Source organism: Agelaius tricolor, unplaced genomic scaffold (genome assembly GCF_023055355.1).
Source record: "Agelaius tricolor isolate 1412-34295 unplaced genomic scaffold, bAgeTri1.0.p SCAF_6, whole genome shotgun sequence".
Lineage (NCBI taxonomy): Eukaryota > Metazoa > Chordata > Aves > Passeriformes > Icteridae > Agelaius > Agelaius tricolor.
The window spans coordinates 28,607,777-28,632,535 of record NW_027269266.1 but is presented as its reverse complement, the minus strand read 5'-3'; the positions used below and the strand labels follow the sequence as shown (position 1 = coordinate 28,632,535).

The following is a 24,759-nucleotide window of genomic DNA, read 5'->3' as shown; positions in this document are numbered from 1 at the left end:
AATTGGAGCAACAAAACAATAGCAGCATTCAAAAAGGGAGAAATTTGTAAGATTGGGGCTGAGCTTTTGACTTATTCTGACAATTTTAGAAATATCCTTGGTTTTCATCATAAAAGTTCCGATTCACATATTCAAGTGGCTCTTTGGCTATTGAAATGTGCTTTACATATGGATATAATTTAATTCATAAGAATCTGACAGCTGCTACCTGGCCTTCTTTGCTTATTTTTAGTCAGTCTACAAAGAACTTAAAAGACTTTTATTGTACAGTTGGAAATAAGAGACAGGATTGTTTCTCAGTTTTTCTCATGTGCATTGTGAGGCATCAATTTAGCCTATGACCAGTTCTTTTTTTGTCCTTTATTTTTTCCCCAGCCTGGATTTAAGCCCTGATGACTGTTTCTTTCATATACACCCTATGTGTTATTGCACCCTTAAGAAGTTCCTGGGCCTCATTCTTTCTGGGAGAAGGAATAATGAAGTTGCAAGACTTCAGTAAAGTTTAAATAAAACTGTTAATTAGCTGGAGAATTCTGATTTTAGGTACATCCAGGAGTTGCTCCAGATACAAAGCCCCAGAATGTACTTTGAAAATTTGGGTTCAATATAACTTCAGGTGGAAGCATATGCTACCTCATTTAATCTCCAGCCTTTTTTGTGTGTGACAGTAAATGGTTACTGAGCTCCCTTTCAGAGCTGGATGAAGATTCAAAATATTTCAGTATAAAAAGTGTAAAGTTACCCACGATGATATGGCCAAAATTCTTTTGAAAACGAAGTTTTGTTACCGGTGCAATGATTGCTAAGAGCAAAATTCATTGTGCTACAATGTAAGTAATACTCTCCAACTTCATGTGGCAGGAAAGAAAACACAGTGCTAATTTATGAGTAGCTGCCACCTGAAGGCAGTGAGATTTTTGGCCCATTGAATCAAAGAAGACCGAGGGAATACCCAAGGTAAAAGCTAGTTATCATTATATTTTAGTTTCTTTCACTTATTAAACTGTTATTTCAACCAAGGGGTTTTGTTTTTTTCCCCTGATTTCCCCCCCTCATCTCACTGAGAAGGACTGAGCAAGGGACTGTGTGGTAGTTACTTGCCAGCTGAGATGAAAGCATGACAGCATCACAGGCATGTATTTGTGCCTAGGTAACCCTGGCCAGGAGAGGGAATTCCGACTGTCCCTGCTGCTGTGGGCAGCGCATTCCCATGGAGACAGCTTGGGGTGACCAATGCACATACTCTGTGCCTAAATCAGAGGTGTGAGTTGTCTCACCTAGTGCTTGTGTTTTAATGAGAAAAAAAGGGAGTGAAAAGCCCTGAGCACGGGGGCCCATGGCTGGCTCCTTTCAGCTGTGAAATGTTTGTGTCCCTAGGGGCTCTCTGCTCCCCAGGGGCAGAGGGGGTGTGAGAGCCTCTCCTTTTCATTTAAGAAGGGTTACAGGGCCACGCTGCCAAAAGAGCTGCACCAGGGGCTGAAAGTCCCAAGAGAGGTTTGGGTCAAGTTAGGTTGCTTTGGGAGGATTTGGATCTCTGAAGATGTTTTGTTTTCATTCTCTGAATTAAAATTTAATTTAAGTAATTGGAATACATAATCCGTCTCTGAGGAATGCTGTCCTAATCTTGTCTCTTAGAAGAAAAATAGGATTTTCAAGTTTTATCTGTTACTGATCAGCTGTATGAGCTAACACCAGTCTTCTAATGTCTCTGAGCCTTTGTGTCACCTTATCTCATCCTGGCTTTATCTCTTCTAACCATGGAGATTTCAAGTAGTTTGTCCTTTGCAATGAGACAGTTCAGTGCTCAACACTAGGGATGCTTGACTGCAGTTGTGGAATTAGGGCACAGAATATTTAATAAAAACCTACCTCAAAATTCCTCTTCCTTACACCTTCCTCCCCCCCAAAAAAAATTAAAAGGAAAAACCAGTGAGTTTTTTTTAGTTTGTTTTGGCATAGTACATAGGGGTCCAGTTACATTTCATATTAAAAAAAAGAAAAAAAGAGGTAAATATAAGGAACAAGAGCAAAAGGAGAAAAAGTGAGAGAAGGGAAACTAGGCAGGAGAGGTGTAGAGAGAACAAGAATCCAGCTTTAAAAAAGACAAATCATAGCTCAGACTCTGGATCCAGGCACCAATATTCTTATCACCTGGAAATAGAGCACCACAAGTGTGGGTTTTGGATATTCATGCAGTATGAGGTTCAGTTAAGAAAACCCTGATGTCCTATGTCACTATGCAATGATGATTTCCCCAAAAGCTTTTAAATTTAGATTACCTTTGTTGTAATACGAAAGCTTTTGAAATCTGTGGTTATTTTGGAAGGCTTTTGTTTATTGCTGTAGTCCACTGTAAAGCAGTATATCACCGGCAGTAATACCCTATTTATTCAATTCCTCCCAAAATGCCCCAGAAATGAATTGCTGTGATGTGTGGTTGTGGTAGCCCAGTGGTCAGACAAAATCAGCTGAGAAAGCAGGGCTGGTTGTGCACCAGCTGCAGTGCCTGCCCACAGTCACTAACCTTTTTGGGAAAAGTCACTTCCATCAGTCAGGCCACTACAGGGCAGTGGCCGCAAGGCAGCAAAACAGTGCTTGGAATAATTCTTTGCAGATGCCAGGAACCGGAAGTTTCAGGGAGAAAAATGAAAGCCATTCACTCTTCCAATGACACAAGCCTTTGATACAACAAAGTCAGTTGGACAGGGAGCTCCAAGGTCAGGAAGGCACGTAAAGATTGGTGATTAGAGAAATACTATATCAGCAAAGTGTGGCAAGCTATTAAAAGAAACTGTAGCTTTTATGATTGTGCTGCTGGAGCTTCCCCAGGGCTATTTATATTAGATATTGAGTTAAGCATAACTTATTTAGTCTCAGCATTCCAGAAAACATTTTGATGTCAGCTACTGAAGGAAAGTAAACACAAGGAGGAGGAAACAGGGCTGATCCCAAACAGATAAAAATTTTGTAATTTAATTTTGTGAACCCATGCATGTTAGAGCATTAAGAAAGAGGAATTTTTAAAAGCTTGATTTGACTTAAAGCCTGGTTGATAGAGGTATTTAGTCACTGTGCAGCTGGGGGAGGATGGGCAGAGAAACAGAGATGATTTATCACCTTGAGTACTTGCTACACCCTAACAAAGCATGAACACAGTTTTCTGTAGGCATTTTCATCTAGAGCAGATTTTATGCACATGTGTGGTTCTCATCTAATGCTGTGGGCTTGTGTCTATGTTAAGCCAAACTATTTGCTTAGCTGGGCTGTTTGCCCAGTGGATGTCCTGATGGCTGGTGACAGGGATTTGCCTGCCTTGTAGCAAGCAATTAAGAGTCTTTGGGACTGTAATTTAGGAATTGCTCTATGAGTCTGGACTTTTGGTCACTAAGTGAAGAATCAAAAATCTGACCTAGACGCTGGTAATGTCTGCGCAGATATGCAGATATTATCTCTCAGCTCAGCAGCTCCAGTGCAGGAATCATGCTTGTTTATTTCTCTAAAAATAAGTCAATAAATCCATTGGGCAGTTCTGCTCATGGGCTGTCTGTTCTCTCAGAATAACACTGTGGACCTGAGGAAATTACAGGTATGAATGTAAAGTCAGGTGTGGTTTTCTTTGATTTGCCAGAAAGAACCATTTATTTAAGCCTGAGGAAGTGGGAGTGCTGAAACCTCAAAGTCAAGTATAGCTCAACCCCCTTAACATAGGGGAGACACCTCAGCAGCAGCTCCTTGAAGAGGATTTTTTTCCTGCCATCTTGTCTGTGCTTTGATTCTCAGATTTATTTTTTAAAGGTGCTTTTAGGTGGGAGGTTTGCACTTCCAGCTTTGTTTGAGTTCTGCAGAAAAAAGAGTGTGAAGGAATATAGTAGAGCTAGCATAATGTTAGGGATATCACTCAGTAGATGATCTGTCCAGAAATGCTGTCCAAGAAACAACTCCTACTTCCTGCTACCTTGTTCTGACCAAGTGTTTTAATGTCATGTGATTTTGGATTTAGGAAAGATACCAGCCCTTTCATTTTTCTTTATCTGAGTAAAATATATCGTTTATAGATTGTGAAGACCATACTTTTGTTCTTTTCTTGATTAGCATACTTCCCATTCCATGACCTCTTATTACTGATAAAATAAAGGTTTTCATTTAGATTGTGTAATTCTGCATTTCTGTGTTTGAGTGAAAGACAACTTCCTCTTCCTTCTCACCTTGCTATGTATTTTTTTGTACTAATGTTTTCACTGCAAAGAAATTATTCACTACCACAGAAATATCCCAGCTCTGCAGGTTGCATATTAATGACCAGTTCTCCCAGACAGAGGATCATATTCCATTTAGAGTGCAAATATTATGTCTTATGTCTGCTGGTTACCAAACATCACAGAGAAGATTTAGCAACTAAGGTTTTATTTGCATGCCCTCTGCCTAAAACCATATTAGTTAATACAAAAACTTTCCACAGATAAACTTTTTTCCCCTTAATTACTCAGCCTTACATAGTAGTCCTAGTTCTTGTTATATTTAGTAAGATGATGCTGGGCTATAAATGCTCTATCTCTTCATTTTCTGTAAGTTACCACTTTATTGCACTTTTAGGCTGTGTTTAACAACAGTATTTTACTCAGGAATACTAGTGTATTTTGCATGTTGTGAAGATAGATTTGAAGCTTTTTGGGACCCATAGCTAAAAAGGGAAAAGGCTTGTCTTGTTGACTATTTGGTTGACAAAGATAATTCATGGCTCAAGGAAAAGGAAACAGAAATGTGTTTTACCCTAAAGCTAGACAGAAAACTAGTACACAAATTCAATAGAAGAATCTAAGTTTGGCTATGACTGAAGGACGAGATGAGCCAAACCAGATTTATGATGATAAGAACATATGAAATGCCTTACTGCATTAGGCTAGTCTATCATGGCCAATAATGTCTCAGACAATAGGATATACTATTTAGTGAGAGCAAATGAGCATTGTTATCCTCTCTAATTTATTCCCCTCATACCCTCCCAGCATCCAGAATTTCTACATTGTAGATGTTAGGGGGACACCCCTCTCTCTTTCCTTGAATATCAGCTTATGACCCTGTTGTCCATGAATTTGTCTAATCCTATTTTTTACTGCTTATTCTCAAATCTTCCATGGCAGCAAATTTCAGAATTTCACTACTCATGGTGGAAAGAAAAAAAAAAAAAAAAAAAAACCCAAACCAAAAAACCCCAAACCTAAAAAACCCACCACACCAAAATGTTGTATGTTTTTATCTGATCTCCTCATTATTTCAGCAAAAGTTCCCAAATCTAATATTGCAGGATTTGCTAAATAACAGTTTCTCATCCACTTTGCCTGTTGCCCTCCTGATGTTGTCAATATCTTGGTATACCATAGCAGAGTTAGACATGTTTACCCACAAGGGTCTGTGCACTTTTTCAGCCTCTCATGGTGATAATGTGGCCCTGGTTCTTGGTTGTACAAACTACCTTTCTGCTCAGCATTGTTGAAAATGGTCCTTTAACCGGTGTTTGTGCTGCAGCTGCCTGGTAGATGACACACTCAGTGGAGAGAGGACACTGCCAGCTCCTGCCAGGCTCCCTCCTGCCCCAGCTTGCCCCAAATCCATCACCTCTTCTCCAGGCCAAGGGGAGGCTGGCAACCAGACCGGGAAATCTTACCATTTAGGCGACATTCCCTAGGGGAGCATTTGAGAAGTGCATTTTAGTTTTATTTAAATGTTTAAATGTGTCTGGTTTACACTGCCATGGGTTTGCCTGTATAAAAGCCCCACATTCAATACAAAGTAACATATGAGTTTTCCAAATGGTTTCCTCTACACTTCTGCTTCTATTTTTCAAACTCTTAATTTTGTCTTTCTCTCTCTCTTCTTCCCTATGCTCCCCACTGGGAGAGGATGGTGTATCTTTGCACAAGTCACAGTCTTACTGTGCCTGCATCAGTACTTGCAAGCAGTATGCAGTAAAACTTTGACTATAATGCAGTTTAGTCAAGAAATAAGACACAAAGCCTAAACGCTGAGACCAGCACCAACGTTAGTGGTTTGATATTAAATATATTGCCACTTTCTAATATTTTCAACTAGGAAATAAATCTCCTTTCTGTTGAAAGATAGTTCTGCCTTTGAAGATAGAATAACGTTTACATAAATGTTAAGGCCTTCTTTAATGTAGCTTTCATTATCTCCTATGTTCCCCCTTTCTCTGAAAGCTGAAGTGACTGATGTCAAGATCAAGAGAGTCAATCAATGTAGATACACTCCAGGACCCAGATAGGATATAAATCACCCCTACTCCTAACCACGGTAGACACCTAACTGAAGGACAGAAGTTTACATACTCACCATCTTTGTGGGGGAGGCTAAATTTCCCAGCCATTTACCTCAGGGCACCCCTCATTCATTAACCAATTGGGGTGCTTAGTATCACTTATCAAATAGGCTAATCAAAGTTTGAGAGAAAACAGCTCTTGACCATTTTGTGCCCTTTGAGCACTCCAGGGCCACCTCCCGCCCCTAGACTTTTATCTAATTAAAGTTAAAGACGGGAAAATTAATCCATGGAAGAAAATGAGATAACAGCCACCACAGCAGACCATCCCAGAGCCTGGTTTGGCTTTCATCTACTGCTACCTGACAATTAACTCTTCAGCAACACAGGAACCCTATTTCATGGGAGCAGAATCTGTCCCTTCACACAATGATGGGTGTTGTATTTTCATTTCTCACTGTTCCATGTTGCAGTTCCTCTACTTGTAATGGGTGAGGGTGAATTAAAAAGGTCATCCTTTACTTTCCCTCTCTCAAGCTTGACTTGAGTGCTGTTTTCACTTGCAGAATACAAAAGTGAAAACTGTAATTTATTACAGTACCAGCAATTCAAGATGTTTTGCTTGGATCCTGTGCTTGCAATTGGTTACCAACATTCCAGCCTTTCTTGCTTTTGTTGGCTACAAGTTTATAACCCTCAATTTCATTCTCTAAATCTGTCTTTAAGAAGACATTTCACAACACAGGATTGTGGGGTTTTTTACCTAGGAAAAAAATGTGGAGTGTCCCTTTTGTAGATTCACTGCCATTTTTGTGGTACTACTTGTGTTCCTGTTTGGTGTTCTTTTGTTTTAAATTCTTTTCTTTTAAACTACCTGATGGTAAACTTTCTGAATCCCAAAGGATCTTTCTTTAGGATCACTTGAACTTTTCAGCAGCTGAAACTTTGGCACTGTGAGCAGCAGAAATAAGTTAACTCTGGTAACACAGCAGTTGTTAGCTGCACTGTGAACGGAGAAACTGGTGTTTTATGGGGTACTTGGGAGTGCTGAGCTGTGGCCATGCAGCAGCAGCAGCAAGCTGTGCTCCTCCAGCTCCAGCAGCACCTGCCAGCAGCAGCAGCACATTGGGGTGTGGGGGCAGCTCCAACACGTCACCCTCGCTGGCATTTCAGGCTTTGGGGCACCGAGGGAGCAACAGCAACAAAGTTCAGCTTTTTTTTCTAAGAATACTCTGATACTTTAAAGGCTGCAGTTATACTACTAGAATTTTAGCAGGAAGCATTGGATTATAAAGTTTGTGGGACAGGCACATATGGCCAAAATTAGAAGTGCTGAGGAAATCCCACTTAAATTCTAGCTGTCTCAGTGTTGCAACTTGCACCTTGAGGCACTCAGTGGTGGGCAAGTTTAAGTAGCCCAAAGTAACCCCATTTTGACTCTTTTTTTGGACAGTAAAAACTGTTTTAATTATTACATGTCTATTTTGCTTTGGAATGGGTCACTGGGTTTTGTGGGGTTTTTGTTGGTTCGTTTGGGTTTCTTCTGTACATGATTTTTGTTGTAATTTTTAAGCCTTCAAAGACTGTGTACATCTATGACACTATAGCCAGCAGTAGACATTAAATACCCTACAAGACTAACCTTAATATTAGTCAGTACACAGTTCCTGGCACTTCAAAATGGGCATTCTGCAACATAGTTAATCACTTGCAAATGGAAGCTGTAAAAGATAATAGGGTTTAAACCTTTCCATTTAAATCAAAAAGAAGCCCTACTCAAGCTTCCAAATCTCTTCCAAACTTCGGGAAAATTTTAGTCCATATCAATGTCTAAACTAATATCTGGCCTTCCCTTTAGCTACGCAAAATAATCCATCAGCCTGACAATTTAGAACTATGACCTGCAGCTGTTTGGTTGTGGAAGGGACACTGGTAGGGCTTTAAAGAGGGATAAGCGAGGCAGTGAAAATGAGATTCAGTAATCCTCCTGTATTTTAAGGTATTTTGCACACGGTGGGAAGGAGCCGAGACTTTTGCTCACTTCCCCCATGCCAGGCAGCAGTGGGGGACATGGGAGCTGGCTGGGCTGCTGCCCACTCAGTGCTCCCATGGAGGCAGGTAGCAGAGGGGTGTTTGCCAAATTCCTCCTGCAGCTGCAGTGTCAGAGTGGGGAGGTCACCAGGACCCAGTTAAAACTCAGGTATCAATTAATACCAGCTGCTTTACTCTGCAGGGTGGACAGGACAAACTAGGAACTGGAAAATCTGTGATAGGGAAATACATTAGAGAGAACAGTTCTGTACTGGCAGGGGGATAGGTTGCAAGCTGTAACAAATCTTTTCCATCTCTAGTTTCTACATATATAATTTATATAGGGCACTGAAAACTAAAATTGTAGCGAACTTTGGTCACTATCCACAAGAGACAGATTTGATCCAGTGACCCAAAGGCGAAAGGTTCTGTATTCTATTAGCAACCCCCTGCAAATGCAGTCCCTCATGAAGGTTTTTATATCAATAACTAAATACCACTAACCTTTACAAGCTATGTGGTAACATTTTCAGTCTCCTAATTCTGAGTCGTTTCCCATTCAAATGGAAATTTGAGTTTGTCTTAAACATAAATGTGGAATTTCTTCAACATTTTGTTGTTAGATATTTAAGAATTCAGATATTTTAGAGAGGAGAAGAAGAGGAGGTTGGATTTTGACTGTGTGTTTGGAGTGTCTAAGGGGCATTGCCCTAGGAGAGCACATTAGGCACCACTCCTACACTACTTTTTCCACAATCCCTTGTGACTGATTGTGAGAGAAAATTATTCTCTTTCCTTTCACCTGCAATTGTACATCTTCTACTCCCTTGCCCACTGGAATGTCCCTTGAAATTCCAGCCAGGATCCAAAAGTTAAGAGAGTCTTGATCTTGATACTAGTGAAACTTGTAAGGAAGATAAAAGTATTTCCCACATATTATTTTGAACATGCACAAAAATGTGTACAGACTAAGAATATATAGTGCTATTTAATTTCTATTAAATGTAAAAATGTGGAAATTACCAAAAATAAGTTACATAAAATAGCAGTTGGAGGTCAGTATTCATGTCAGAGGTGGTCTTGTTCTATATTTTTTTTCCTTTTTTCCTTTACCTACAAGCCAAACACCACTAAGCCAGAAACCACCAACCAGTACAGTCTCACAGTAACAAGATATTAATAGCCCATGGAAAAATCAACATATAATTTTATATTACGGTACTTACTACAGTCCTTGTATCTTTTTTAGTTCTGACCTAACTGTAACATGAGAAAAGGCAGTGGAGTGACATGCAAAAAACTTGGGCTCATTTTAATTTATAATATATTCAAAATACCATTGGTAACTTTTCATATGATATGTTTTTAAGGAACTCTCACTTCATTCCTTTGTTACAGAAGGGTAGAAATTTTTCATACTGATTTTAGTATTGTTGCTTCTTGTTTAAACAAATCTATCAACCTTTAATACACAGAAAATTATTTAATAATCCTCAGTCTATAAAGTACCTTTGGGATAGTGATGCACCTCCACCCTCAGTCTATGGGCCTGCAGTCCCCCCCAGAAATACTACAGGCTCCTCTCAAACGTGAGCTCATTTGTCATTGTTTTTGCATACTGAAGTAAACAAGCAAATGTTTTTGTTAGACCCCTGAGAATGCATTTGCATCACCTGCATGGACCTCTGAGGTGGTGACCCCCACACTCACAGGCAAGTAGGTGTCTTCAAAATAGAGGCCTAAGTTTTTTTGTGGTTTTACTTAAAATTGCTTCACAGAGGTTCCTGTCTGTTGTGGTGGTCAATGACCTGAACTGTGTTGAAGCATGCTTAATGCCTAAATTCTGCTTCTCCAAATCTACACATGCTTTATTGTTTGCTGCCACATTATTTAACTTTGTCCCTTTTTGCACACATTCTCTTCAGCACTGAGATATCATCAGCACTGATGATGCTGTGAAATTTCAGTGATTTCAAATCACTTAGTGCTATAGTTCCTAATTCTTTTTATATCTCCTAATCTTCATACAAGGGCCACAGATTTGTTTGTTTGTTTGTTTAAATTATATTGATTAATCTCTTGATGTCAAAAATGCCAAATCCAGCAAGAGGAAGAGAATTTTCCAGTTAACTTGAAAAGACCTTAATCTCCACTTGCCTAGCCTGGTCTCCTTGTAGAGGTATGCAAACTGTTAAGCAAACTTTCAATCAGTGTCTCTCAGGCTTTGCCTCTTGGAAGGATTGACACTGGTTCAAAAGTGCAAAGCTCTTCCCTGATTTCAGGAGTGCTAAAATAGCAAAAAAACTTGGAGCAAAAGAGAAGGAATAGAGACACAGCTCCTCCAAAAACTCTTGCTCTAGCAATAAAAAGTGAGCTTGAAAGGAAGAATCCACTCAGCAGGCAGGATTTAGAGGATAAGATGTTATACATATAACACCACTCTCACAGGCAAGCCAAGAGCTGCACTCAGCATGCAAAGGTAACACTTTAGGTCAAGGTAGAAATGTCAGAACTTTCCAAGAATTTTGGATAGTCCAAGTGATGCCCTGGAGCCTGAGGTAATGTAAAGGCCTACTGGGGCTGAATTTCAGGTTGCTCCTAGGACTCCATGGGTTTTAAGGATGCTTTGCTGCTGTTTGTATTCTGATTTTAAAATGAGATTAGACACTTGGGAAAACACTGTGTTAATCTGCTCCACAGTGATTCATGCTGGTCATCAGACTGAAGCGAAGTCCTGCTGAAAAGCTTTAAAACTAGGCAACAATATCAGAAGCAGAGCCAAACCAGCAGTGTTATTCCTAAGGCTGAGGGCTCCATTCCAGAACTACTGTCTCCTTTTCTCAAGCAGCTTAGTCTTCAAAAGAAGTCCATTTAAAACTAAAAATTACCATGGTTTGGGGGTCAATAAATCTTATTTTTTTTAAGTGATAGACCACAAAGTGCCCCATGAACTGATCTACTTCATGTTGCCATGGAGTTTGTCATCTCCTTTTTTTTTTCCACATACCCAAGTACTTCATTCTGCTCTCTCCTTGAAACTTGAAGGATTTGGGTTTCTCCCACTCCCAAGATAGTTATTGTTGGCCAGTGCATCAAACAATTTGTCTACTGAACTCCAGCCACAGAAGAAATACACCACCTACCAAACCAAAGGCGCCCTCTTCAAATCACAGTCCCTTTTGGCAGCTAGTTCCTCTCATACCATTATACCCAGAGCAAACTATAAATCTTTTGCCTTGGACTCTACTGGCTACCTCAAGTGCATAAAACCAGCTATTACAATGATCTTAGTAAAATGAGCAGCTGCTAGGAAGGGATTGTGCTGTAGGTGTAACACATTTCACAGAAATACTTTCATACAGATCCAGCTTTTATTTTTCAACATTCAAAAGCTTCTCTCTAGCAAGCTTGAAGCCATTTCCTTTTTTGAATCTACTGATTTTTTTCTGTATCTGTATCTTTGCTTTTTTTTCTTTCTTGATAATTTGTTGATGTTGGTTTAGGGTTTTTTCATGGTTTTGTTTGTTTGTTTTTCCTGTGTGGTCTTTGACATTCCTTGTGAGCTAAGAAACATGCCTTACCATTGCAAGAAACATCACCACATGGTTCTTCGTAGAGGAAGAACCTGACCATTGCGGTCTTAGGTAAAAAGTATATTTGAAAATACCAGACAAAATTAATATCTATTGAGAACAAAATCTCACTGAATTGTCATAGAGCTTTCTTTAATCCTGAATAGTGTTGTCTTCAGATTATTTTAAAAGTTTTGAGGAAGTAGTAACTCCTCCTAAGAACTTCTTGCTATAAACTGCCTGAATACCCATGCACAGAAGAGTAATTTTTTTTTTTTTTTTCTCCTTCCTGAAAATAAAACTGACTTCTACTTCACTGGTATATGCTCCATTTAAAACTGTGTTTCTGAACTGCATTGCACCAGACTATAAATTAGAGTTGAGAGTGTGATAAAATCTGTAACAGGGTAGATCGTTCTAATCTATTAGTATGGAAGCAGAAGTTCAGCAAGGCAATTAAAATGATAACCTGAATGCAGTGACTTTGGATTATGTAACCAGAGCTTTCAAAGCAGCTGTCAAAATTCTCCTTGCAACCATGAAGGAAGCTTCACAACAAAGGTGTATTTGGCTGTTCGTCCCCTCCATCAGCATTTGCACTGCTCAAAATGCTTGCTCCTGCTGCCTCAGTCACACATGTGAGTGAGAGAGGAGGGGGGACTTTATGAATACCTGTTTTCCAGGGCTGTGCAAAGCTGCATAGGTTACTTTCCACTTTCTGAATCTGGCTCACATCCATTTGATTACTTGCACACTTTGTACTTTGCTGCCTTTCTAGTTACTTAGGGCAAGGTATTTTTTTCCTGCTCCATGTCAGAACCAGCTAACAAGAATTCCTTCGCTAAAGGGCAAGAATGAAACATCATTAAATCATAATTTCTTTTCCACAAGCATAGCAGGTATGTGATGCTGCTTTCCTCCTAAGCTTTCCCTTCCCAGCCCTGGGAAAGGGAAGAGACTAGCCCCCCAGAGCTGCATTTCTTGGGTCACTATAACTTAAAGCCCTTTTGTCAGAAGGAGAGAACAAAGATACCTTGAAGCAACTTTTTTATCTCTCCCCTTTCAAAAGCAATGCAAAGGTTCACACCGTGTGCTTTTATAATCAGACTAAGCAGGGAACATTTCTCTACTCAGGCAGCATCTGCATCAACAGGGTGTTTTTACTGCAGCAAGCTCCAGATTCTGGTCTGAAGATAAGCTGCTTTCTTGTCTTGCCTGCTTTGGTATGCTCTGGCAAAAATTCCTGTAGCTCATACTTAACCAAAAATATAGTGGAGAACTTTTTCCCTTCCTAAGCAGGTTTGCTCAAACATATTCACTGACAAATTTAAGAAATTGTAGGAAATTGGTGAAAAAGAAGCAATTCACATAAATGTCCTGTCTAAATGAAGAGTAAAAGCACCAGATTTGCAGAGGAAATCAAAGTCTGAAAAAGTAATTATACTTGTTTAGATTAAATGCAAGACAGCATTTTAACAAACAAGCAAAACTTTTGGCTAACATCTTACTTCTCAGCCTTTCTCTTACTTTATGTTTAAAATTAGTTATATTTTCTCCTCAGATCCATAATCCCCAATAAATTAACCTGTCTAAATAGCACATGTGCAGGATAAAACCATATCTTTGATTTTGATTACTTTGCTTATGGTTGCAATTTAGGCAGCCTTGATTCCAGCCATTGCTGTTTCTGTGGACTTGAGCATGCTTAAACTGTGGAGAAAATCTCAGTTCTTACATGGATCTAGTTAGGTAGTTGGCTGCCAACAGATAAACATAGCTCTTTTTGTTGACAAATTACTTAAAAACATAATTTTGCAAGTATGGTGCTCTTTATGGTATATTGTTGCTCTTTTATAGGGAGGATGGACTTACACTGTAGTAAGCTGGAAGAAATTACTTGTGAGTGGGAATGGTTTTATTTGTAAATTCAATTCTCAAGCATTTAACAGAACTACAGGAAACATTGCATTAACTGAACTATTGCATAGAGACAGCAAAACTGACACTTAAGGCCATGGAACTTCTTGTGAAACCCCACAAATCAGCAATTTGACTTCTGTCTCTTATGAAATATATTTGATATAACATAAATAGCTTATTAGCAAAAATACCTTCCTCACTGATCCAGCGCTAGATAGACACTGAATAGACTTCATATTACTCTAAAACGTCATTATACTTTACTAGAAGTTTTTTGTATTTCTAAAACAGAAAAAATAATGCTAAAAAATGAGTTGTGATAGAATTTGAAATGGAAATTTTGAAGAGCATAATTCCAAGACAAGAAGTCTCACTTTCCCTGCTTCCAGGGCACCTTCAACAGGAGTACAGAAGTGCATGGCTAATGCGATAGGAGATAAAGATGTAGCCAACCCACATTGCTACAGCTGTGGGAGATCACGATTAAAATAAGTGTAAAATGAAGAAGAATTATAATATTTCAAATTTATATTATTAAACCAAAAAGTACTTCTTATTTTTAATTTGATTATCGGTAGTGCATTGTTGCACTAACAGTTGACAAACTGATTTTGAAGGCAAGTTTTAGTATAGCCCTTTAAATTAATCTTTAAGTATAGCACACCACACATGTATTAGAGTTATAGCACATATAGAGAAAATGGGTTATAAATCATTGAAATGAATCCTAAGAAATGAATCCCAAGATGCTTGTTGACAGGGACACAAATAAAAATGTATCTGAAGGTGCTATTACTCCACTTACATTTTCTCATGCTCTCATGCATACAATTTAGAAGCATAAATGTAACTTTGGAGCATCTGTTTTTCAAGTAGTTCTGGATTTCTGGAAATCAGGCTTTTAAAAACGTGGGATTCTTTCCACACGTCCTTCTGGAAAGTTCATTCTTCCTAATTCAAAAAACCTCAGCAGCCGGTGCCTTATGGATATGCATGACGGCGCTCCTCTGTCTCTCTCCTCCTCACACTTTGTCATTTTTGGACTTGAATAGTGCAGCATACTCTTGCCTGACTTCTCAGTGGGATATTTTTCTCCCTGCCCAGTCTTTCCAAAATCACACTACTGAAGCCAATCCAGTATCTTTTTTGGGGGGAGGGGAGGAGATAGGGGATAAGGGGAATGTTCTCCAAAACACCAGCCTATTAAGTTTTTCTTGGACTTCCTCTGGTTTCTTTTCTGTAGAGCTGTCATCAACACTTGCTAAGTTACAGCATGCTAAAGACTCACACAGTGAGTTATGTTTTTTCTAGAATTGCAAAGACGTATGCGCTGCTTGTGTACACCTTCATGCACAAACCTAAATACCTATGTGTATCTACACAAAATTCAACAAAATGTATAGTAATGAAGGCAATTCCTGTATAATGTTCTTTTTGAAGTCCTTTGGTTGAGAAGCATGTAAATATATGAACTGTTACATGAGGAGACTGGAATATATGCCCACACCTGTTAAGTAAGTGGGAAGTAGTGTCATCTAGTGGTTAGCTCAAAGCTAAAGGGGACAGGAGCTCTAATTCAGCACATAGTAAACAACATTTTTAATTCTTGCATTGCTGCACTGTGAACCTTAGAGGAAATAAGTGTTACCTATTAGATCTCATTGATTCAGCTAGAAAACAGAGAAAAGTAAAGCCAGTTGGAGAAATATGAGAACTAAGTAAAACTGTTAAGTGGTCATTTTCCTTTTATGCATCCCATGTCATCCCATCAATTTTTCCCTCTGATGATGCAGACTTCTTCAGAGCATATTCATAGGCCATCTACCCATCCTCTTCCACATTATATAGTTCAAAAACCACTCTGGCAGGATGCTGGCACATACTGTATAAAGAAGTACATGGATCTATTGATGAAACATAATAACTGAAGTTTATTCAATAATTTAAAAAAATGTGAGTTGGCAAGTCTTTCTATGTCTAGTAATACCTTATAAGATGGAATTTGTTTAAAAGATGGTTCTTATTCTTTCCTCATCTGACAACGTGATTTTTAAAAATAGTGTCCTCATACAGTCTTAAATACTTTTAGCATCACTTCTGGTTGCAGGAAATGGTAGAGTACTTGCTTACAAGTGAAGGAAGGCGTGGTGTTAAGCATATACTTAAGGCTAAGTGTGTGATTAATTTCTCTGTAGATTTGGGGTTTAGCATATGAATGGAGTACTCTATCTGCTCTTCAATTTTTTGTCTAAAGACTTAAAGGTGTCACTTGCAGATTTTCTTGCATAAAAATAACAGTATAGTGTTAACATAAAAGCTAACTTATACCTGGCTGCAGCAGTACTGGTATAAGTATTTGCTATGGAATCTTAATTAATTTCACCCATAACATTTTCATCTATTGAGATGAAAGAAACAAAAATCTACTGGAACTGTTGAATGAAGGGCTAACCATATTAGAAAGGAGCAGTTATAAACAGGACTTTTCCAGCTGCCCTTGCTAATAGGCAATTCTAAAATAACAGTGATGTGTGTCTTAGGTTTCTGCTAACAAAGCTGATTTCTGACCAGAAGGCTAGAGTATTCTTTTTCATCTATTAAGCCCTGAAAGTGACAGTTCTTCTTCATATCCCTAATATTTCCTTTTCAGCTCACCAAGGCCAAAATGTCATCTTCTCTTGTAAAACAAAGAATCAAAGCCAAATGGTTAAAATGCAAAGTTTTGGTTAAACAAACAGTCAGTATTTCAGTGGTTTTATCTGCAGCCTGCAGAGCAACTAAACAAAGCCAAGATATTGTCCATCTCTTTGACAGACAAAGAGCCTCAGAGGTCCAGAATGACATGCCTGGGGCTGGCACGTGATTAGAGTAATTAAATTAAATAGCAGGAAACATGTTTTCCATATGCCATTGCCTGGCCACACACAAACTGTAACAGTAAATCTTTTATATTACATTGGTTCAGGGAAATGTATAACCATTCTAAAAATGCATGATGCCCACAAAAATAAAAAGCATATAGTAGCATATTCAACAGGCTCCCTGGCTTTTGTCACTGGTTTAAAGTGCCAAAGAAGTTGATTCCTTATTTATTTATTTATTTATTACTAAAGATGCAGTTTAAAATGCCCTGAGCATTCTCAATATGTTACTGGATTTACAGAGGAGGGTAGTGCTGATGCTCCAAATGAGGGGAGAGGGGAAAATCCTCCCACTAAAGTAAAGTCAACATTTTGGCTATCTTCCACATTGATATCCTAGCATATCCCTGTCAGTGTTTTACAAGGGTTAGGCAAGTTGTACATACTTAGATCATGTATTATAAAAGGAATTTTTGTTTCAGTTCTATTTTCTACAGCAGTATGAACTCACATTTCTTTTTTTTCATGGCCAGTTGTTAGAAAAGCTAACATGTTTATCCCTGCCATAATATAGTCAGAAGAATTGCTAGTCAGTGGGATCATCTGTCATCCTTGAATTGACTTGTCACTACACTATTAAGATCAACTAGAACATTTGCTAATCTATTTCTGAGTCATCTTTCAGAGGTCAATGATGCCAAATCAAATCTCTGCTATTTCTGCTGCGTAATGACTTTGTACAATAGGGAAAGGCCACAATTCACTTTGGAAGAGCTGCTGCAAAGCTGCTAAACATTTAAATGCCCAGTCCTTGGGATTTTTAGGAGATGACATATAGAACACTTCCTATAAATGAGAGACTCTGAAGACTGAAAAATGCTCTTAATATGAAGATTATTAAGAATTCAGAGAAAGCCATTGCAGCAAAAAGATGTCCATTGAAAGTAAATTAAAAATGTAACTCACCCTTCCCTGATGAAATATATATTGGATAATTTCCTAAGCATTTCAGATATTCCATCTTCCTTTTATCCTTCTCCTTTACCCAGAAAACTCAGAGATGAAACAATGATAACTTCAGTATTTCTGATTTCAGATCCACCACTGAGCTATGGTATTAGGTTTATTAATTGAGTCTATTCCATTAAATCAAAATAAGAGCACCCAGCTGGAAAAAATAAATGTCAATTTATTTTTGAAAAGTAGTGTAAAAGATGACAAAACATTGATACTCTTGGTTAAATCTTTAGCAGTTAAAGTATTTCTCAATTTATTAAACTGCAATTCAAGATGTAGTCATAATGAAGAATTAGAAACTGAGGCCTTTTTTCTTCTATTCCTTTGAATGCTTTCTTTAGTAATTAATCTCCATTGTTTGATCAGGAAAATTTGTGCTTAACAGTGAATCTAATTAAAGGAGACAACTATGGCAGGACAGCAAAGACTAACAACTCATTTTGGTAGTAGCTGAGAGAGCATTTTTTTAACCTTTCTTTAACTGTCTGAACTCTTCTCTTCCCTGAAACGATCAGTGCACTTTAACTTATTTAGCCTGAAGTTTCTATGCAGTGGGTTAAACCAATCAGTTAAAAGGCAAAGAAGTTAAACCCTCCTACCATGCTGCCTTTTGAGAACTAGGACAATGGAAAAAGGACTTTGTAGCAGGTAGAAATCTGGAAGTAATGTCATCCTTCCCAGGAAAGGACAGAGTTGTTCTTTGAGGGAAGGAGGGCTCTCAAGCCCAACTACCAGATGTCTGTAACATGTTTTACTGCTGCTGCTTCACCTCCTCTATCTCCCACCAGCATTCCTCACCATGCCATCCCACAGCATTGCCTGAGAGAGGAGGACACCCTGGAATCTGCCCTCCTTGCTCCACAACTGGCCTTTGGCCTCCAGCCACTGCACCTCCCCTGCCTGGAGCCAGCCCTGCCAGGGCTTGGCCGAGCACGTGTGAAGCAAGGGTAGCTAAAGGCTCACAGCCCTCCCCCTCCACCTTCTGATTGTCAGAAATGGGACAAATCTGGAGAACTTGCCTGAGTTCTGGGCTGGTACACCAGAGGATACCTGCCTGCATGGATAGGCATGGGAGGGAAATGGGTCTGGAGAAGCTTCTGGGTAGGAGTTAATCACTGAAGGGGAAAAACACTGTGGTAGCTTTGGGAATAATTGTTCTTTTGATTTTGCAGCTCTGCCTTTCACCTTTTGGTGCTTTTCCAGCATCACCCCTTTTAGGGACACAAGCTTTATGCTGTGAGGAGCCTCCATCCCTGTGAACCACCTAGCTACTTCAGTGGCACAGAGGAGATAAAGCCTGTGGAGAGAACTTGGTAGCATTTCTTTGCTCTTATAATGCTATCCTGTACTTAGACCAATGAAATCCAGTCCTGTGGATTCTGCCAACATTAGACACTCAGTTTTGCCCTTGGTGAACTACTCAGACCAAACAGCTTGGACAGTTTCATTTTTTTCTGTTCTAGCTCTTATTCCTTGTTTCAAAGGACTGCTGTAAGCCTTGAAGACCTCCTCCAGCACAGCACTTTTCAGAAGCTATGCAACACAGGGATTGAGCACAGCACCAGTACTGACTGCCACTTGTTCACTGATGATGCCAGAGCACTGTAACAGAGATCTGCAGAGCAGGCAATGCCTGAGGAGTGAGTCTGGTTTCCAAAAAGACTCAAATTGTGGGGCTGCTTTCCAGCTTCTCTTTTTGCACAGACTATCTCTGCTGTGCAGTCAGCTGCATGGCTTAAAATCTCCTTGCTGTATTAGGCCCAAATTCTTAGTTTAATGGATGAACTTTTTAACACAGAAGAGCAAAAACACAGATATATATATATATGTATATATATATATATATGTCCTTCTTGACATCAATTTTTGTTTCATCTACAGGATTGTGCAGGTTTAATGCGATTGTTCTCAGTGGAATTATGTCCCTGCTTTCCAAATTGACAAATCCTTCTCCAGTTATAAAGCCCTCACCAGAAAAGTCTTTTCAATACTTAGCATATGTATTATAGCAGAAGAAAGAAAAAAATAGGAAATGTCTAGAAAATAGGACTTCATGAATAAGAAGTTGCCATGCATCAAACATTAAGTGTCCTGTCTTGTGATTTCCTTAAGTACTAGCTGAAGTAACCATGCAGTAGACACAGTAGAGCTGATCCTGGTAAAACAGCTGAGTAAAGATCTTGGTAAAGATACTGATCCTGGTAAAGAGCTTCACAACTTTTTCTTATCTAATGTACCTAACCCACTTTAAGTAGCTGTCCATTAGTTCATATTCAGCCTTTTGGGGTGGCACTAAATGTGCACAATCAGTAAGACAGCGAACCAAACACTCACTTCTATCACTGACCAGCTAGGTTTCACAGTATCCTTTCAAACTCACTTGTCCTCTCAATGATCCACTCACTTGTTGCCTCTGGGACTGCGTTCTGATGACCAAAATTCTGAAGGAAACTGTGTTGTGGAACTGTTTCTCAGTTGTGACCACCTGCATCTCACCTTTACAACAGTAGCTTCACAAATGCTGTGCTCCTGTGGGTCTGACATCCCACCAGGCTGACCCCACTGCATTCCATGCCAACTGATTTCACAGCCTGAAAGCATTTTGAAAGCCACTAAAAGAAGAACTTGAAAATTGATGGGCTTTGAGTAATTTCATTAAAAGATGGAGGGAAAGGGCCAGAGAGGTGAAAGAAAGGGTTACTTCTTTTACAGGAGGGTCTAAGCTACTATAACAGTGACATATAATGGTATCTAACTTGAAAGCAGTCAATGGACTTGAGAAAATGAGCAGCCTGCCTGGTTAGTGCATTATCCATCAACACAGGTAAGGAAAAGTCCCCGTGCTAATTCTCAGTCTCTTGCTGTGGGAATAGATCTTGCTCCTGTTCCTTTTTTCTTGCTGGTCCTGAGCTGCCTGTGTTGCTGTGTTCTGAGCCTGCCTGAGAAGGGATTGCTATAAAAAAAATCTCCCTCACACAGCACAAAGGGGAATGCTGTGTATATTTTAACTGAATAATTAGCATCCTTAGTGAGACCCAATTACCTGCAGAAAGGGCCAAATCAGAGCTGATGTCAGGTGTCCCTGGACTGAACCTGGGCTGATGGTACCTGTATTGAGCACTCCCATTTTCACTTCCGTCAGAAATGGTAGGAGATTTAAAGCTCCCTGTATAAAGTCAGTAGCTTTAGAAAACTGAAATATTAGCAGAAACTTATGGGAAACTATGACAAAATACCTCTACAAATTTAGATAAATGGTGAAAGCCAGGAAGTTTTAGAAAGCAAGGAAGATGCTAAGAGATGTGCTGTTGGATTTGAGTGCCTTTGATACCCTAAGACAAGGTGTCCAAGTGGCTGAGAAGTGAGGGAAACCAGTCACCACCTGTCCCTGTGTGCAGTCATGTAGTTGAGTGATGGAATTATGGTCTCTGATGTGTAGTAACTCTTCAGCTTCTATTTTCAGTAGAGCAAGATCTAGGAGAACAAGCCTTAGGAGAACCTGGTCTCAATAGGTGTCCCTCTGTGCACAGCAGGAGAGAATTTCCCAACAGTGCTTCTGTCCTGTGCTCCTTCTGGGTCTGTTCAGGAACAGAGATCTGCTTTAAAAATCTGCAGTCTGCCACCTAAAAACTATCACACTGCTCTTATTGATGGGAGCAAAAAGCAAAGACTAAGGAAGGAGTATGAGACTGAATCCTCCAAGCTGCTTTACAGAGAACCTAAGCAAAGCCTTCTCAAGCTCTTGACATTGCTGCATTGCTGCAATCTCATAGCTGTAACTTTCACAAGCCCTTTTACTGAGGAAACACAGGCAGGGGGAACAGAAACACCTCCTTGGTCTCCTGGGGATCCAAGGGTCACAGGCCAGAACATGAGAGGAGACAGATTATGCACTGCTGCTTTCTGCATTAGAGCACCTACGTCTCCAAGGCATTTGGGCTGAGCTGCACTTCCAGGACATTTAACAACATAGTTTTATGAAGATTTAGCCAACAATATACTGAGGAGTGCATTAACTCACTCTAATATTTTAAAGGAAGGAGAAAAATGAAAACTCGTGCGTGTGTACATACTAATGTCTAACAGTGAGAAAGACATTCCGAGGTCAAACAGAATTCTTTCCAAAATGAAGCATTTAAAGAAGAAACTTTCCAAGAACACATAATCCTCTTCAATGACAATATTAATGAAACTCTGTGCTGTAGGATACAGGAAATGATAAATTGCCCAAAGGTTTGAAATTAATATAATCTAACTGTCAAAATATGCAGTGATAATTACTGGGATATAGACTTGGAGGCTTTTGATTCACGCTAGTTATGTAGCCCTGATTAAGGAATTTTGCCTAGTGGTGTCCTGACATTCTGCTTTCTCAGACAAATGGGAGAAATAAGAAAAGTATCAAGGTGCTATATCCTAAGTATTTGAAAGAGGAAAACAAGCATAAAAACTTGTATCTAAAAATAAATATAAAGGAGTGTCAACATTAGTCCATGAAGGTATCAACAAAATAAAATAAATTTAATACACAGTAATGGTACATATTGAGGCAGACAATTCAGTTAATTAGTTTTATGATGAAATAAGTGTTATTGCCTTCTCTAACTGGAAGTTTACTAGACAAAAAAATATATTGGCAATTATTAAGGTTAACAGATTTGGAGCTTTCTTAAAAAAAAGAATAATTTTCCCATCTAACTGGGGATGGGAAAGTATATTTACTTGAGAAAGAATAATTACTTGTAATTATTCACATTATTGTGCACTTTCACATAGAAGTAGCATACAAAAAATAATTATTCTTCCTGTAACACAGTTTTTAAAGACCACAGTTAGAAATGAACAGGCCCTTAAGAATAAGGCTGAGAACAAGCAGGCTAAATATTAAGAGGCTTCCCTGCATGTAGAGAAATGAAAAATTTTCACAAAATAAATCCAGCTAGACAGCACTCCACCTCCTTGCTCCATCTACACTATGTATGTTCTTAGAAATCATAGAGCCAGCTTGTGTTGTGTAGGAGTTATACCAGGACTGTGCACTCACAGACTTGAGGAAGGGCAGGAAGGTGCAAGGTTAGTGTCTCTTACTGGCTGCAAAGTTAAAGGAAACAGCTAAGGCAGCCTACAAAAAAAGAGATGAATTGAGCTAAGACTGCAGTGGCAATCTAATTTAGGAGGGAGGAGAGGGGAGGGCAGGTTTATTTATAAGTCTGACATTGTTCAAAACTTACATTTCCATTTATCCTGCCCTTCCCAGCACTTCTCAAGGGCAAAAATGCTGTAACCATCCTGGAAGGATCAAGTGTACAGAGTACACTTTTAACATCATTTCCTCCAGACCATCTCCCTCGTATTGTAAGGCTATGTCCCAGTAACGATCAATACAGTAACTTCAAGATAGCTATGGAAAATAAAGTCAAACAAATGCAACAAAGACTCCATGACCACATTCAAAACATCTTATTCAGTTAATTAAGGCAGTGGATCACTTACAAGTATCTGGTCTGTCAAAACAACTCTAGTGACTAAGGCCCCCATTATCAGAGCAAATCACATTGCTGAATGATTTCAAGTTAATAAAGGGGACTCCTTTCAACCCTTAGCTGCTGCCTAAGTAATCCTTGGGTGGCTGACACAGATGTGTGTGCTCACAGGTAGCCAGGGAAATTGTCCTGTACCGCCTAGATGAGCTATGGGGCCACAATCAAAACAAGCAGGAGTGTGACACAAGCTCAGCAAATGGGGACAGAAACTGGGACATGCCTTAAGGATTCACCTTCCCAATCCAGTGTGTGTGTGTGTGTGTGTGTGTGTGTGTGTGTGTGTGTGTGTGTGTGTGTGTGTGTGTGTGAGTAGGGCATGGCTGAGGAACCCAGATTTACCGCTGGCTAGGCAGTTTCAGCTAATCCTATATTTTACCTTTAAATCTTAATCTAAATTAACCTGAATTAGAGGAGAGAAAAAAAAAAAAAGGCAAATGCAAAGCACAAAGCCTCTCAGATAGAGCAGTAAAATTCCACAAAAATAACTTGTATTATTCCTCTAGCCCAGAGAAGATAATTTCATCCAGGATGCTCTTCTTCTGTTTGCCTAACCAGTAATTCAGCAGATGGTGTTCTAAACTATATTCTTCCACTGAGAAATGAGGTACAGAAGCTCCGTTGCCACCCAGATGATGGGAACTGCATAAGGAAATCAGAAACTAAACAAATAAATGAAAATCAAACAAACATTTCTTAAGTGGATAAGTAGGACATGCTGCTAGTAGGACAGAATACAATAAGGAAATTAACTTGGCTTAGCTAATTTTGGCTGCAAATTGCAAAGTGTTCATAAGGGGGAGAAATAAGTAAACAATTTTAGATTGCTGCTTGGGACTAATGTTAATAGATTTTTACCTCAGAATTCCAGTGAAGATAAAAACAGGGTATAGTTGGCTTAAGTAACATGGAGTAAGTCTTAGTGATCTTGATGATAATGAAGATGGAATGAAGATAGTGCACAAATGAGTGGTGGTAGTGTCTGAAGTGCTGGTGCTTTGCTGAGGCATTCAGCTTTTAGTCCTATTTTGTTAATGCCAGAAGATGACATAAAGGGTAAAGTTACAGTATCTATAGTCCAGTAATGTGTGTCTGAGTATATAAATCAATTACTTCCAAATTGTCACCTATCAGCTATATTGGCTTTAGTTTTTGGACAATGGGACAGAATAAACACATACAGTTAAAAAAAAAAAAAAAGAGACGTACATCATTCTGGGAAGAAACTAAGATATGTGAATTGTATTTTATTATTATTATTTTCTTCATTAAGGGTGCTTTGATGCATAGTAAATAATTCAGAAAAAAAAAAAAATCTAGGTCCAGTCTCCAACACAGGAATGTTGTAAATTAAAAAAATTTATGGCTGGTCTTCTAATTCTAACACAGGTATTTAAACAAAAGGGAACTAAATAAAATCCCTGTTATGAAAGCATGATTTACTTAAAGACATATGATTCTAAATACACTATAAACAATAAGGCAAGAAGTACAATGTTACACTATTAATGCTTATTTAAAGATTTCCTCAGTTAAAACTTGAT

The 24,759-nt window shown here is 39.0% G+C and overlaps 1 protein-coding gene across 11 annotated transcripts in view; it reads right to left on the bottom strand.

Annotated features, from left to right (window-relative positions):
- Nucleotides 1-24,759, bottom strand: part of HDAC9 (histone deacetylase 9) — a 455,819-nt gene that overhangs the window by 159,212 nt on the left and 271,848 nt on the right. The gene's annotated exons all lie outside the window — the stretch shown is intronic.